At 47.2% G+C, this 13,973-nt stretch overlaps 1 long non-coding RNA gene across 1 annotated transcript; it reads left to right on the forward strand.

Moving 5' to 3' along the window:
* The first annotated feature begins 6,726 nt into the window (after window positions 1-6,726).
* LOC101411477 (uncharacterized) lies at window positions 6,727-12,995 on the forward strand. The gene is made up of 3 exons (XR_011647577.1): window positions 6,727-6,864; window positions 8,531-8,639; window positions 9,708-12,995. It is a non-coding gene; the product is annotated as an uncharacterized lncRNA (long non-coding RNA).
* The last annotated feature ends 978 nt before the right edge of the window (window positions 12,996-13,973 follow it).

Here is a 13,973-nt window from a genome sequence, read left to right on the forward strand (position 1 = left end):
CCTAGGCCCTGTCATTCCAGATTTCTGAAGAAAGATGAGTAAGACAGCAGGCTGACACAGTGGGCTGGCATGGCGAGCTGACACAACCGGATGACACAATGAGGAGACAAAAGAGGACACACAACGAGAGACCCAACAAGCAGGGAGTGGAGGTGACTCAAGCAATTGTGCACCTCCCTCTCACATGGGAGGGCCTAGATTCAGTTCCCAGTGCCTCCTAAAAAGGAGATGAGCAGACACAGGGTGCACACAACAAACAGACACAGAGAGCAGACAACGAGGGGGGGGGATAAATTAAATATAAATCTTTAAAAACAAAACTGTGACCTGGGACATCAAGCAGGAGTTTTGTGTAAGAAATTTGCCCATATGCCCCTCAGGGGACCCTGAAGATTCCAGAGTCATCAGCCACATGACCGTGAGGCAGGCTCGTACAGCGAAAGAGGGAAGGCAGCTCAGACCCAGCAGAGAACATGGCCGGCCAACAACATGGCATGAGACCTACCTGGAAACCTCCTGAGGGGAAGGCGGCTACCAAAGAGCAAAGCTGGGAAGACCCCGCAAGACCCTGGCAAGACCCATTTGGATCTCTTTCTGGGGTCAGGTATTTCCCCAATACCTCCAAACGCCAGGCCTCCCATTGGCCCCCTGAGAGTCAACAGGTGGGGCAACCAATCAAAAGAGCAAGCAGCTGCCCCCTGCCCCCCAACCTTAGGAAGGGGGAGGAGGACAGGTCTTAAAAGGCCTCACCTGGGGCCCCACGCACGTCCCACCCCGCAGCATGCCCGCAGTCGAGTCTCAGCGTGTGTACTGTTTTCCTTTTCATTTCTTAATAAGCTCTCTACTCCTTTGTCTACCCTGTGGTGTGTCCTTAAATTCTTTTATGCAACATAAGCCAAGATCCTAGAAGCCCAGAGCCCAGAGCGTTCTGCTAAAACAGGAATATGTCACAGTCGTCACTTGATCCTTGACCCTCTTCCCCCTATAAAAAAACCCTAGCCGCTCCTCTCACTTTGAACTGGTTCGGGCAAGATTCCCTCAGTCCCTTGCCTGTGCACCAGCAATAAATCACCTTCTCACTGAGATACTTATTTCTCCTTTCTAGGAGATTGGGTGTGCCCTTCTACTGGAAGCAGCTGTGCTTACGGTAATACTATGTGAAAGAATTTCTCGGCTATAGTCCAGTCAGACCAGCCATTCTCCTTCACCATTTTACCCCAAGCTTTAAAACATTTTAGCAGTTCAGAAAACATTTTTAGTCATTTGGCAGAAGCAGTATGCCTATTTGCAACTTCAGTGGAAACTTTCCAATCCGTACTACCAATGAGCTCATTACAAAACCTCTCACAGCTGAATGTTGTTCCTAGATATTTAATTTTACTTCTGTTATTGCGATGACTATAACAAAAGAGTAAGTTACGTGTGTCCCTTCTGAGCTGAAGTTCTAGATATGGATTACTGCTTTAAAAATCACCTTCCAAAACATGTTGGCCTAACACAATTTATGATTTCCCCGTGGCTTTGTGGATTGGCTGGGCCCAGGAGTGCTTCCTAAGGGTTTCTTATGGACCACAGCCACGTGCTGGCTGGAGCGCGAGTCTTCCGAAGGCCGGCTGAGCGGCTACCCAAGGCGGCTCGTGCAACAGTGGATGCTGACGTCAGCGGGACCCTCACCTGGGGCTGCCGACTGGGGTGCTCCCACGTGGTACTGAGGCAGGTTAGTGTTGGAAACGAGGGAAGGCAGCTGGTCAGAACAAAGCTGTAACCATCACAGCTGAGACCCTGCAAAGAACCAGACCCCACCGGGAAAGCCCCTGAGGGATGGTAGCTATTTGAGAACAAAGGTAACCGTTACAGCCAAAAAGTCCACGAAGAGCCTGGTCTCAAGGTCCTGTTTGAAAGTCCCAGGCTCAAAAAAAGCCCCAGATAACTGCAAACAGAAAGGCCTCCCCGCTGGTTTCCTGAAGACTAATAGGTGCAACCTTCGGGGTCCATAGTGTAAGCCAACAGGAAAGCGGAAAGGCAGCCAATCGCACAGCAAATAACTGGATCCCTCCCCAACATGGGGAAGAGGGAGGAGGAAAGAGTCACCTTGATAAAGCCTACCCCAGCCCCCAGGCCCATCTCCCTAGCGCGTGCCCACACTCAAATCTCAAGGGAGTGAGGGTTCAACAGTGAGCCCCTGACGCTAATGACTATGCTTGTGAGCTGATAAGTCTAAAATAAGAACAAGGCCTAGAGCAGCATTGTGCATGGGAATTTCCTCCTGTCAGCCTGCCTTCATGTTACTCAAATGTGGCCAGTCTCGAAGCCAAACTCAGCATGTAAATGCAATGCCTTCCCCCCAGCGTGGGACATGACACCCAGGGATGAGCCTCCCTGGCACCGAGGACCACTATCAACTACCAACTGATGATGCAACTCGAAAATGACCTTATACGGAAGGTTCAATGCGGATCAGCGGAATATCCCTGTCTACATAAAATAACATGACTTTAAAATGCTGTTTGACCTAATGTAAGGGGGAAATGGAAAGGAGAAATGAGTTTATATGGCTACGAGTCTCTAAAAAAGAGTCTGGAGGCTGTCAAAAGGATTGCCCTTATGCACAACTGAGCAGAGTCTGAGAGACAGATAAAGCAGATACAACCCCCAGGTATTGGTTCCTTTGAGGGCTAAAGAGACCCATGGGAGTTATGGTCATGGCCGATGGGGTTAACTACCAGGTCAGATGGCTCCTCTTTGGAAACGGTGTTTATGTGTGATGAATCTGGACTCAGATGGGATCTCTCTTCATAAGACTTTCATGCTAATGTGCTGGAGGTGCAGTTAGTGTCGGGGTTTAAGATATATTTAGGGGATTCGAATCTCTGGACTGACAATGTGATAGCCAGGTCCTGAGCCTCAACAGACTCCAACACCTACAATCTGATTCATTGGACTCACCACACTCAGCTAAGATGGAGTTGAAGAAGGACAACCACCACACCATGGAGCCTAGAGTGATTACAACTGAAAGTGGGAGGATTGCATCCAGCATCCATGTGGAATCTGAGCCTCCTCTTGACATAGAGGTGCAATGGACACAACCAATCCAATGTCCACATAGAAAAGGTGGCATTGGATTGGGAAAAGTGGACATGGTGGCTGATGGGTATGGGGAAAGGCAGGAAGAGATGAGAGGTGGAGGCGTCTTTGGGACATGGAGCTGCCCTGGATGGTGCTTCAGGGGCAATCACCGGACATTGTAAATCCTCACAGGGCCCACTGGATGGAATGGGGGAGAGTATGGGCCATGATGTGGACCATTGACCATGAGGTGCAGAGGTGCCCAAAGATGTACTTGCCAAATGCAATAGATGTGTCATGATGATGGGAATGAGTGTTGCTGGGGCGGGGGAAAGGTGGGGGGGGGGGGGGGTGATGGGGTTGAATGGGACCTCATATATATATTTTTTTTTAATGTAATATTATTACAAAGTCAGTAAAAAAAAAAAAAAGAAAAAAAAAAAAGGACAACCACCACACCATGGACCCTAGAGTGCCTACAACTGAAAGCAGGAGGATTGCATCCAGTATCCATGTGGAATCTGAGCCTCCTCTTGACATAGACATGCAATGGACACAACCAATCCAATGTCCACAGAGAAAAGGTGGCATTGGAGTGGGAAAAGTGGACATGGTGGCTAATGGGTATGGGGAATGGCAGGAAGAGACGAGATGTGGAGGCGTCTTTGGGACTTGGAGCTGCCCTGGATGGTGCTTCAGGGGCAATCACCGGACATTGTAAATCCTCACAGGGCCCACTGGATGGAATGGGGGAGAGTGTGGGCCATGATGTGGACCATTGACCATGAGGTGCAGAGGTGCCCAGAGATGTACTTACCAAATGCAATGCATGTGTCATGATGATGGCAATGAGTGTTGCTGGGGGAGGAGTGGTGGGGTGGGGGTGGTGGGGTTGAATGGGTCCTCATATATTTTTTTAATGTAATATTTTTACAGAATCAATAATAAAAAAATTAAATAAATAAAAAACTAAAAAAAAAAAAGTCTCAAGGGTGTGCTCTCGCTTCCTCTACTTCCTCTCTCTTGCTCCACCTCAACTCGCTGTCCTGCTGCATCTTCACATGGCCTCTCCTTTGTGTCTCTTCTTGTCTCATCTTGCTGCGCCAGCTCTCTGCGTTGGCTGCACTCCTGCGCGGGGTGACATTCCCGTGTGGGCCGGCACTCCACATGGACTTGTTTGCCCTCACCAGGAGGCCCTGGGCATCAAATCCTGGACCTCCTATGTGGTAGACGGGAGCCCAACTGGTGGAACCACGTCCATTTCCCCTAGTTTCTCAAAAAACTCTTTACTTGCTCTGCTTAACCTGGCGTGTCTTGGAACACTTTCTTACAAAGTAGGCAAGAACCCACTGCCGGCAAAAGTGCCCTGTGTGGCTTGGACTTCTCAGCAAGCATGAAAGCTGGTTTCCATTGAAGAGCATTCCAAGAGTGAGCATACCAAGAGATCCAGGTCAAAGCTTCTTATTGGCCTATCTTCAGAAATCCTAGGATGTCCCGTCCACCACTTTCTCCTGGTCAAGCAAGTCACCAAGGCCAGTGCAGATTCAAAGGTTAAGAGAATTAGATTCCACCTATTGATGTAAAGAGTATCAGATATTTCCTCAATGGATTCATCCAGGCATGCATTTTAAACAAAAAACACTTACTGAGTCCCTACTATGTGCAAAGATGATGGAATCAAGCCTCTGTCCTCACAACCCAAGCCTTCTTCATCTACACCCATATTTGTGGCTGTGGATTTTAGGGCATGGGATGGGTAATAGGGGTTTGGATATATTTGTTAGGCAGATAGGAACAGAACTACAGAGGGATGTTGACTGCTACCCTTAGAAAGCACTTTTAACATGTCAAACACTTTGTTTCAAACCCTTTATATACATCAATCAACATCATGCTTACTGGCAGCACTTAAGAGGCATGGCCTTTAAATTTAGGAAATAAACAGGGGTTATCAGTTTTCTTTTCTATTGTAAATATCTGGAGTGGTACAATAAAATAAAAACAGAATTGGATGCGTAATTATTGGGAGGGAAGAAACAAAATATTAACTTCAGGTAACATGATTCTGATCCACAAAAAACCTAAAAGCATGAATGGAAAAACTACTATAATTAGTGAGTAAAGTGCCAATTCCATTACCTACAAGCTTTTAGACTTTGGATCAATCACTTTCTCTTTTCTCTCATCTGAATCTCCCTGTAGAGCAGGGGCTCTCAACCTTTTTTTCCATGGACCCCTTTGCCAGTTAGGTGAAAACCATGGACCCTTTACTAAGTCCACACTATACTGTGCATTATTTAACAAATATAGCATACCTGCACCAACGCGTCCCCACAAGAATAATGTATTTTTGAATTTCAATTCAAACTCATGGACCCCTGGTTAAGACCCCCTGCTGTAGAGCATTCTGAAGGCGGTGGGGGGGGGAGCTTTCCTGGCTTGTCAGCTTGTAGGTATGTTGGGAAGATCTAGTGAGATGGTAGATATGAAAGGAACTTAACTATAAAGCAGTTTGGACATTGAATATTGGTGTCCATGTGAGATGTTAACGCTGATCACTAGGACATGGGTTATCCCCTGTGGTCCCTAAAGAGTGGCTGGAACCAGCTCATACAGAAGAGAAGATGGGTTGAGAGAAACAGCTTTCAGTGGGAGGAATGTGACTTTTCTTTTTCCACATTCCCCATCTCCATTCTCACTTCTCATAGCACATGTTAATTTTGCTTTGGGAAACTACCAGTCTTGGTGGAACTATCCATTAAAGCATTTTCTGGGCAAGGGCCTGTGACACAGGCCAAGGCAATCAGATTCCTGGTCCTGGGGAGATCTGAATTTTGAGCAGAATAATGAAAGGATGGAAAACAGCTGGACACCATGCACCACTGGCACGGCTCCCTGAAGAGGAGTCTCTGATTTCTGTAGCAGGAACTGGCCTCCCTCTGCTCCTAAGAATTGATTTTTCACTTTTCTTTTGATTCTGTGAACTAGCTGTTTCCTTCCCCCAAAACCCTTTTTAAAATTCTTACTTGCAATGAAGGAATTATCAGAGAGGTGGGCCTGTGGGGGAGATGGAAAGCGATATTTGTTAGGCACTCTTAACAACTCAGAGACTATGTCTCAACACAGTAACCCTATGTAGTAAGGGTTTGTATCCCATTTTGCAGATAAGAAAACTGAGGCTCAGAGAAATGGAATGCCCAGTGCCGCAGCTAGATGCTGACAGAGGCAGAGCCCCAATTCAGGTCTGGGCCCGGGTTCCACAATATGCAGAAGGATGTCTTAGACCCCACAACCTGTGATCAAGAGCCTCCAGGTCGCCAAGTCTGGGGGGCTTTGTCCAGGCCACCTGGAGGAGACAGGACCTTGTTGCCCAACTGGCCAGCCTCCACTGGTTCAGGCTTCCGGTGCAGGGACTGGAACGTTAAAGGCTTCAGAAGATTTCTATAAGGCCTTTCGCAGGTCCTATTCCTGAAATAATTTTGTCACTTGGCATGGTGACAAAAATCACGGGAACATTTTGGCAATCGTTTTGTTTGGGCGCATTCCTGCATTCTGATCCAAGTCACTCCCAAACTGCCGTCCAATGTTTTCACACTTGGACGTTTGATGTTCAAACGCCCCCAGATGGCTCAAGTCCGCACTCGGGCTTAGGAAAGTCAGGGAGGCTGGAGGCCTTTCCAAGACAAGTCAAAGTGCTTGCTGGCCGTGGTGGAAAACAGGCTGTTGAGTAAGGAGTGTGAAAGATAGTCAAGCCCCAGGAGGAGGGACCCAGGCCGAGAAGACTGCACCTTCCAGGTGAGGTGGGAAGTAGGAGCCCAGGAGACCTGAGGCTCCAGGACCACTAGGGGGAGCCCTGGGCTCCAGGCTCAGCTCTATTGCTGACTCCTAGGGCCTCAGAGGGAAGGACAATCCTTCCCGGAGGTCTTGGGTTTGAATCCTGACGTCACTACTCACCAGCTGGGAGACCTTGCCCAGGCCCCTTGAGTCGCCCCCTTGCCTCATCTGTCACACACAAATATTATTATTTACCTTTATTGTAGTGTTTCTCACAGTTGAATTATTCACAGTTTTTGAGGCATATTTGTACACTGGATAATTCTTTACTTAAAATGTCTCTTTATTTTTTTTTAAAGATTTATTTATTTATTTATTTATTTCTCTCCCCTTCCCCCCCGCACCCTGGTTGTCTGTTCTCTGTGTCTATTTGCTGCGTCTTCTTTGTTCGCTTCTGTTGTTGTCAGCAGCACGGGAATCTGTGTTTCTTTTTGTTGCGTCATCTTGCTGTGTCAGCTCTCTGTGTGTGTGGCACCATTCCTGGGCAGGCTGCACCTCCTTCCGCGCTGGGCGGCTCTCCTTACGGGGTGCACTTCTTGCGTGTGGGGCTCCCCTACGCGGGGACACCCCTGCATGGCACGGCACTCCTTGCGCTCATCAGCACTGCGCATGGGCCAGCTCCACACAGTTCAAGGAGGCCCGGGGTTTGAACCGCTGACCTCCCATGTGGTAGACGGACGCCCTAACCACTGGGCCAAGTCCGTCACCTAAAATGTCTCTTTAAATCAAAGGATTGCCTTTGTTTAAAAGCCTTTAAAAAAATCTATGTATTTTTTAAAAATAAATTAAAAATATATTATTTCTTTTAAAAAAGCCTTTAAAAATTTTGTATATCACTGCTGAAAATGCAAAACTAGATTTACATGCCATATATAGAAGGTAACCAGAAAAAAAAAAGGCACAGCTATAAAATGACCAATATATTTTATACATTCCTTAGAATCATCTTGCGTGCCAGCAGTCATATGCAGACTATGTTTGGAACACTGCTCTAAGGAGTGTGGGGAATTCTTCCAACCCGGAGGAGCTCAATTCTCTTCAACTATCAGGGATTTCTCATTAATTAAAAAATAACAATAAATGGCCTGAATCCCCGTCCACACATTATGGCAAAACTTTTCCTGCCCTCTCCCCTTCCGCTGCTGATACCTCTGTGGTTTCTAAAAGGCTTTTGTTTTTCTAGGCTGTGTGAGTTACCTGCTTTCTTGACAGCGCCTGACTCCTAACTGGCCATCTACATAAAACTGTCCAAATGTACATCCCAAAACTCTCCCCAACTGCAGATTCACATACCCAATCACATATCACTCTACATGACAATTCCATATTGATATCTTATAAATAGCTCAGTCTTCACATTTTCACAGCAGAACTCTTGATCTTGCCCCTGAACCTGTTCTTCCCCAATCCTTGCTGCCAGGGGGGATTTTATTCCTCAGATCCATGTTTCCACAAGGGCAGAAACCCTGTTTATTGTGCTCACTGCTATATTTCCAATATATAACATATTGCCTGGCACAGAGTAGGTACTTGTATCAAGCAGTGTAAGATGTTATACTGCAATAACAAATAGCCCCAAACTCCTAGTGGCTTAAAATAACAAAATTTTATTACCCACTGCCTTTAGAGCCAAGGATCACACACAGACCTAAGATAAAATGCTGTCTCAAGTTTCAGCCAAGATGCAAGCACAGGGCAGTGGACATCTTCCTCTCCACAGCCATCGCTAACCTGAGGTAATGCGCTCACCCCAGATTCTGCCGCCCCCCCGTCTTCAACCAACGCCTTCTTGTTGGCACAAGGTAGGCCCAAGGGAAATGTTCTCCCTGCCTCCCCCTTGCCCCATGGCAGAGACCACTGGGCAACTCAGGGCTTCTCTGATGTTCTGGGTTTTTTGTTTTTTTTTTTTAAGGAGGTACTGGGGGCTGAACCCGGAACCTCGTACATGGGAAGCAGGCACTCGACCACTGAGCTACACTACTCCCTCTGATGTTCTGTTTTGAGCCTAGAACTTCCGATGCCACTGGGAAAGTTGAAGCCCCCATCACCCCTCACCCTCATCTCTGGCCTGCTCTGGGACCTAAGACAGATAACCAACATCCATGACTCACATTTGGCCTGGGTGCCTGCCCTTCCATTACGAAAATCACTCACCTCCGCTCCATCCCCCCAGCCAGTTGCCTTCCAGGCTTGCTCCATCAGCGAGGCTCAGACAGGCCCGGGCCGCGGGTGCTGGGTGCTCTGCTCCGCTTCCTGGGCTTTTTTTTAGCATGTCTCTCTCCACACCTGCACACCTGGGTCCCTGGGATCTGTCCCACCTACCCCCAGTGTCTCAGAGGGGCAGCACACCTGAGCCAGAGGGCCCCCCTCACCCTGTGTGCCTCACCTGCCCAATGCTCTCTGGAAATTGTCTTGCTCCCTTGGGAGCCAACAGGACTGGAGGCTTCTGTGGCTCAGTCCTTGGGAACAGAAGGGCTCACCCCAGGTTCCACATAAAGACCTGGCATGGGGGCGAGGATCAGTCTCATTCCAAGTCTTTTCTAAGCTGGGAGTCTCTGTGGATGAGACTGAGAGAGTGGAAGAGTGAGGAGGGCAGGACTCCATGAACCGTAGCTCTGGCAGCTCTGCAGGTAGTTGAGGCTGAGGACAAGCCACAGTGGGCCTCGGGGCTCCGTGGAAATACCTAGTCCAGGTGACAAATCTCAGATACCCCTGCAAGGGTACAAAATGACACACCTACAACCCAAGTTCCTCTCCATAGGGTCCTGGTTAACTTAAGATCTCTTTTCATCTTTTTTTTTAAGGAGGCACAAGAAACTGAACCCGAGACCTCCCATGTGGGAGGGAAGCACCCAATCACTTGAGCCACCTCCACTTTTTGATGTAACTTTTCTGTAATCTAAAATCTCTCTAAAAATAAAGTTTATTACAAAACAAAAACAGAAAACACCATGAGCGCACAATGGAATACCTCAAAGCTGGAAAAAAGGAGGAAGAAGTTCTTCCTGCACATGCGGAGAACCATCTCTAGGATATATTGTCACATTTTTTAAAAGCCTTTTTTTTCTTTTTTGTAGATTCCCATTTTTAAAAAGTGAGGTAAAGGACAATGTATAACACATGCTCCTTTTGGTGTGAGAAAGCGTTGAGCACAAGACGAATTCTAAATGTTCTTATTTTACTTTTACCTAAAGACATAATGGAAATACTGACTCCCTACAGAGTGCAGGTAGACCAGTACCTGCACTGAACCAAATAAATTATTACCTGTTCAAAAGTTAATTAAAAAGAGGTGGGGTGGGGAAACCAAGTCCCCACTCATTTGGGGACTCTGAGCCTGAAGCAGACGGCCCCCTACCCACCCCAGCTTCCTGCCTCACCCTGCCCGCCCCCAGCGTCCTCCCCCTGGTTTCCAGGCTGGCTCCACTCCTGGGTGGAGGTGACAATGCCTGAGCGAGCCTTGGCAGCACCACCTGGGTGTGCTTTTCATGGCCAGAGCGTGCTGCTTCCTGGCGCCCGTCCTGGCTATGGCAGCACTTCCAGGAAAAAGGAGGACAAGGAGCTTTGTCCCGCTGCAAATGGGAACACGGAGGCCCAGAAACGTAGGGTCGGCTCGGGAGAGGGCGCCGCGCCCGCGGCCCAGGCCTCCTGCCAGGCGGTCCCCAGGCAGGGAGGCCAGAGCCCAGTTTCCAGGACGGCGGTTCTCGCTGTGCATCCCCTTCCCCTCTGCTTTGCTCTCTGCTCCCTCCCTGACTGCCCCTAGACAAACTCCCCGCCTGTTGTTTCCATGGGGATCTCCAAGCACCACAGCCAGAAGCGCTTTGTTCAGAGCTTGAAGGAGCTGTCTCCAGGGAAGTTGATCTTTTGGCACGTAAGCTCCGGAGTCTAAAGGGGGAAAGGAGGGGATGCCTTTGCGTGGATTTTGTTTGTTTGAAAGATCCCACCCCCTCTGGGACCCACACATACATAATTAGAGAGAGAGAAAGTGACCAGAGGTGGGTGTTTTTGAGTTACCATCTCCCACCCTGATGCCCATCTCAGCCCCACCCAGCCCAGGACTTTTTCTTTTTAATTGGTTGCAGTGCAGTATACATACAGGAAAGTGTGCCTGTCTTAGTACCCAGCTTGATGAGTTTTCATAGCCTGAAACCACCCATGCAACTGTCTCCAGATCAAGATGCCAAAGATGAAAAGCTGCGGAGCCCACTGAGACCTTCCCCCAAGGGAAATCCCTGCCCTGACTTGAGCACTGCTGACCCATTTGCCTGCTTTTGCACTTCACGTAAATGGAACCCTACATACAGTACGTGCTCTTTTATGTCTGACTTCTTTCAGACAGCCTTGCTGAGTTAGCCATGCCGTTCATTCTCCTTAGGTATAGCATTCCCTTGCATGAATATGCCACAATTTATTGATCCATTCTACCCTTGATGGGAAAATGTTTTAGTTTGCCAAAGGGCTGCTGATGCAAAGTATCAGAAATGGGTTGTCTTCTATAAAGGGTATTTATTTGGGGTAAAAGCTTACAGTTCCAAGGCTGTGAAAAGCCCAAATCAAGGTACCGTAGGAGATGCTTTCTCACCAAAGCCCCTTGCCACATGTTGAAGCAAGACAGCGGGCGATCTCTGCCTGGTCTCTGCCTTTCTGCAGCTGTAGGCAAAACTGGTATAGGGCCCATCCCTTCTTGAGCTGGTCCATGGGCCCAGCTTCTTGGAGGCTTTGTGCTTAAGGGACCCTCAAGTCCCCTCTCCCATGGCAGGATCATATATGGCAGCTCTGTTTTCCTGTGTCTGTCTGTATGTCTCTCAAGAGGGTAAAGACTCAACATGAATCAAGCCCCACTGATGTAGTCCAATCAAAAGCCAAAAAGCAATCTTATCAAGTAATCCAATCAAAGGCCCCTCAACCAAATTTAATGCAATCAAAAGGTATCACAACCCAGGGATGCATTAGTTTAAAAACATAATCTTGCCCTTTCAGGGACTCATAAAGTAATCTCAAACTGTCACAATAACTGTTTGGGGCTATTAGGAATAGCTATGAACATTCTAGGGCATGATTTTTGGCAAATGTGTGCACACACAGTTTTCTTGAGTCTACAACTAGGAATGGAATTGCTGTTTCCCAGCACTGAGGGGCAAAGCCTTAGTGTGTCTTTGAAACTAGAGGACTTAGATGGACTGTTACAAGCAGGAGACTGTGACATGCTACTGGCCTTCTCCCCTCAAGGGTCACTGACCCTCATTGACTGTAGGCGCGGCCACAAACCCCAATGGGTTACCACAAGAAGAAAACCCAAGACTCTGAAGCTCCTTGCCCCACTAGGCTTTCTGGGGTCCATGAGTTCCCACCTCCTCCCTTAGGGAGGAATAACTAATTGGATTAATTTGAGTACGAGTCACTGATTAGCCCTTGGTTATTGTAGGCAGGACTGAAAGGTTGAAGGAGGCCAGGATCCAAGACCTCTTCTTCTGCTTCCTGCTGGCAGAAGCTTAGCCTTCTAGGAGAGTTAGCCATCATCTCCCTTCTCTCGCTTCCATTTCCTCTCTACCAAGAGGACCAGGGAGTCCTGCTTTGGTGAGAATTAAACACTGGCTTAACTAGTCAAAAGGGAAACTGGGATTCCATTTCGCTGTGATTACTTATATTAGCCCCCCTTGGGAATCTCCCAGGGCAGAGGAAAATGGACAAGGAGGCCTTAATTATATTTACCTGGTTATAAAAACATCAAAATAATGTCAAATATAGGAGCCAATGTGGCTCAAGCAGTTGGGCAACCGCCTCCCTCATGGGAGGTCCTGGGTTTGGTTCCTGGTGCATCCTAAAACAAGACAGCTAGCTGATGAGAAGGGCTGGCACAGCAAGCTGATGCAATGAGCTGACACAACGAGATGTTGCAGTGAGGAGATACAAGGAGCAAGGAGTGGATGTGGCTCAAGCAATTGTGTGCCTCCCCCCTACATGGGAGGTCCTGGGTTCTGTTCCCAGTGCCTCCTAAAAGAAGATGAACAGACACAGGGAGCAGACAACGAACAGAAACAACAAGGGGCAGGGGGAGAAAAAATTAAAAAATTTAAAAATAAAATAAAAAATAAATAAATACATCTTAAAAATCAACAAACAGTAAACAGAAAACATTTTTAAAATGGAACTTTATTAAAATAAACAACTTCTAGTCATCAAAGGCATCATTAAGAGTGGAAAGATAACCCCAAAAAAGTTGCCTTTTATCCAATAAAGGACTTGTGACCAGAAAATATAAAGAACTACAAATCAACGAGAAAAAGACAACTCAATTAAAAACTGGCAAAGGGCTTGGATAGACACTTCCGGGAGGGGACAGCCAGCTGGTCAATCCATATATGAAAGGTACTTAATATCATTAGTCACCAGGGAAATGCACTCAGCCCAGCCCAAGTAACTAAAACCACAGTTCCAAGCACTGAAGAGAACATGGAGCATCTGGAACTCTCACACACTGCTGATGGGATATAAATTGTACAACCACTGGGCAGTATCTAATAAAGGCAAACAATATGTGCCATAGGAATCAGCAGTGCCACTCCTGGAACTCACCCAATGGAGATGAGAGCTTGTATTCTCCAAAAGTCATGGTCAAGGATACCCATAGCAACTTTGTTTGGAGTAGTCCCCAACATGAAACAACCCAAATGTCATTGAAAAGTGAAACATTAATTAAATGGTGGTGTTTTAATAATAAAATGGAATACTACACAGTGATAAAAAGGGGGAAAAAACCTCACTAATAATTGCAGCAATATGTATGAATCTCACAGACATAATGAGTGAAAAGACCAAAACAGGACATAACTATAGATTCTGTTATATAAAGCACAAAGCCAGGCAAAAACAATCCAAAATGATGGAGGTCAGAATCTAGGTCTGGGAGCAGTTGACTTAGAGTAGGTACTGAAATACCTTTTGGGGAATAATATATGTTCTATATCTTGATCTGGGTGGTAGCTACACAATAATGTACATATGTAAAATATTCCTCAAGTTATGTACTTAAGATGTGTGCACTTTACTGTAGTAAGTTATCCTCAAAA

Source organism: Dasypus novemcinctus, chromosome 26 (assembly GCF_030445035.2).
Source record: "Dasypus novemcinctus isolate mDasNov1 chromosome 26, mDasNov1.1.hap2, whole genome shotgun sequence".
NCBI classification, from domain to species: domain Eukaryota; kingdom Metazoa; phylum Chordata; class Mammalia; order Cingulata; family Dasypodidae; genus Dasypus; species Dasypus novemcinctus.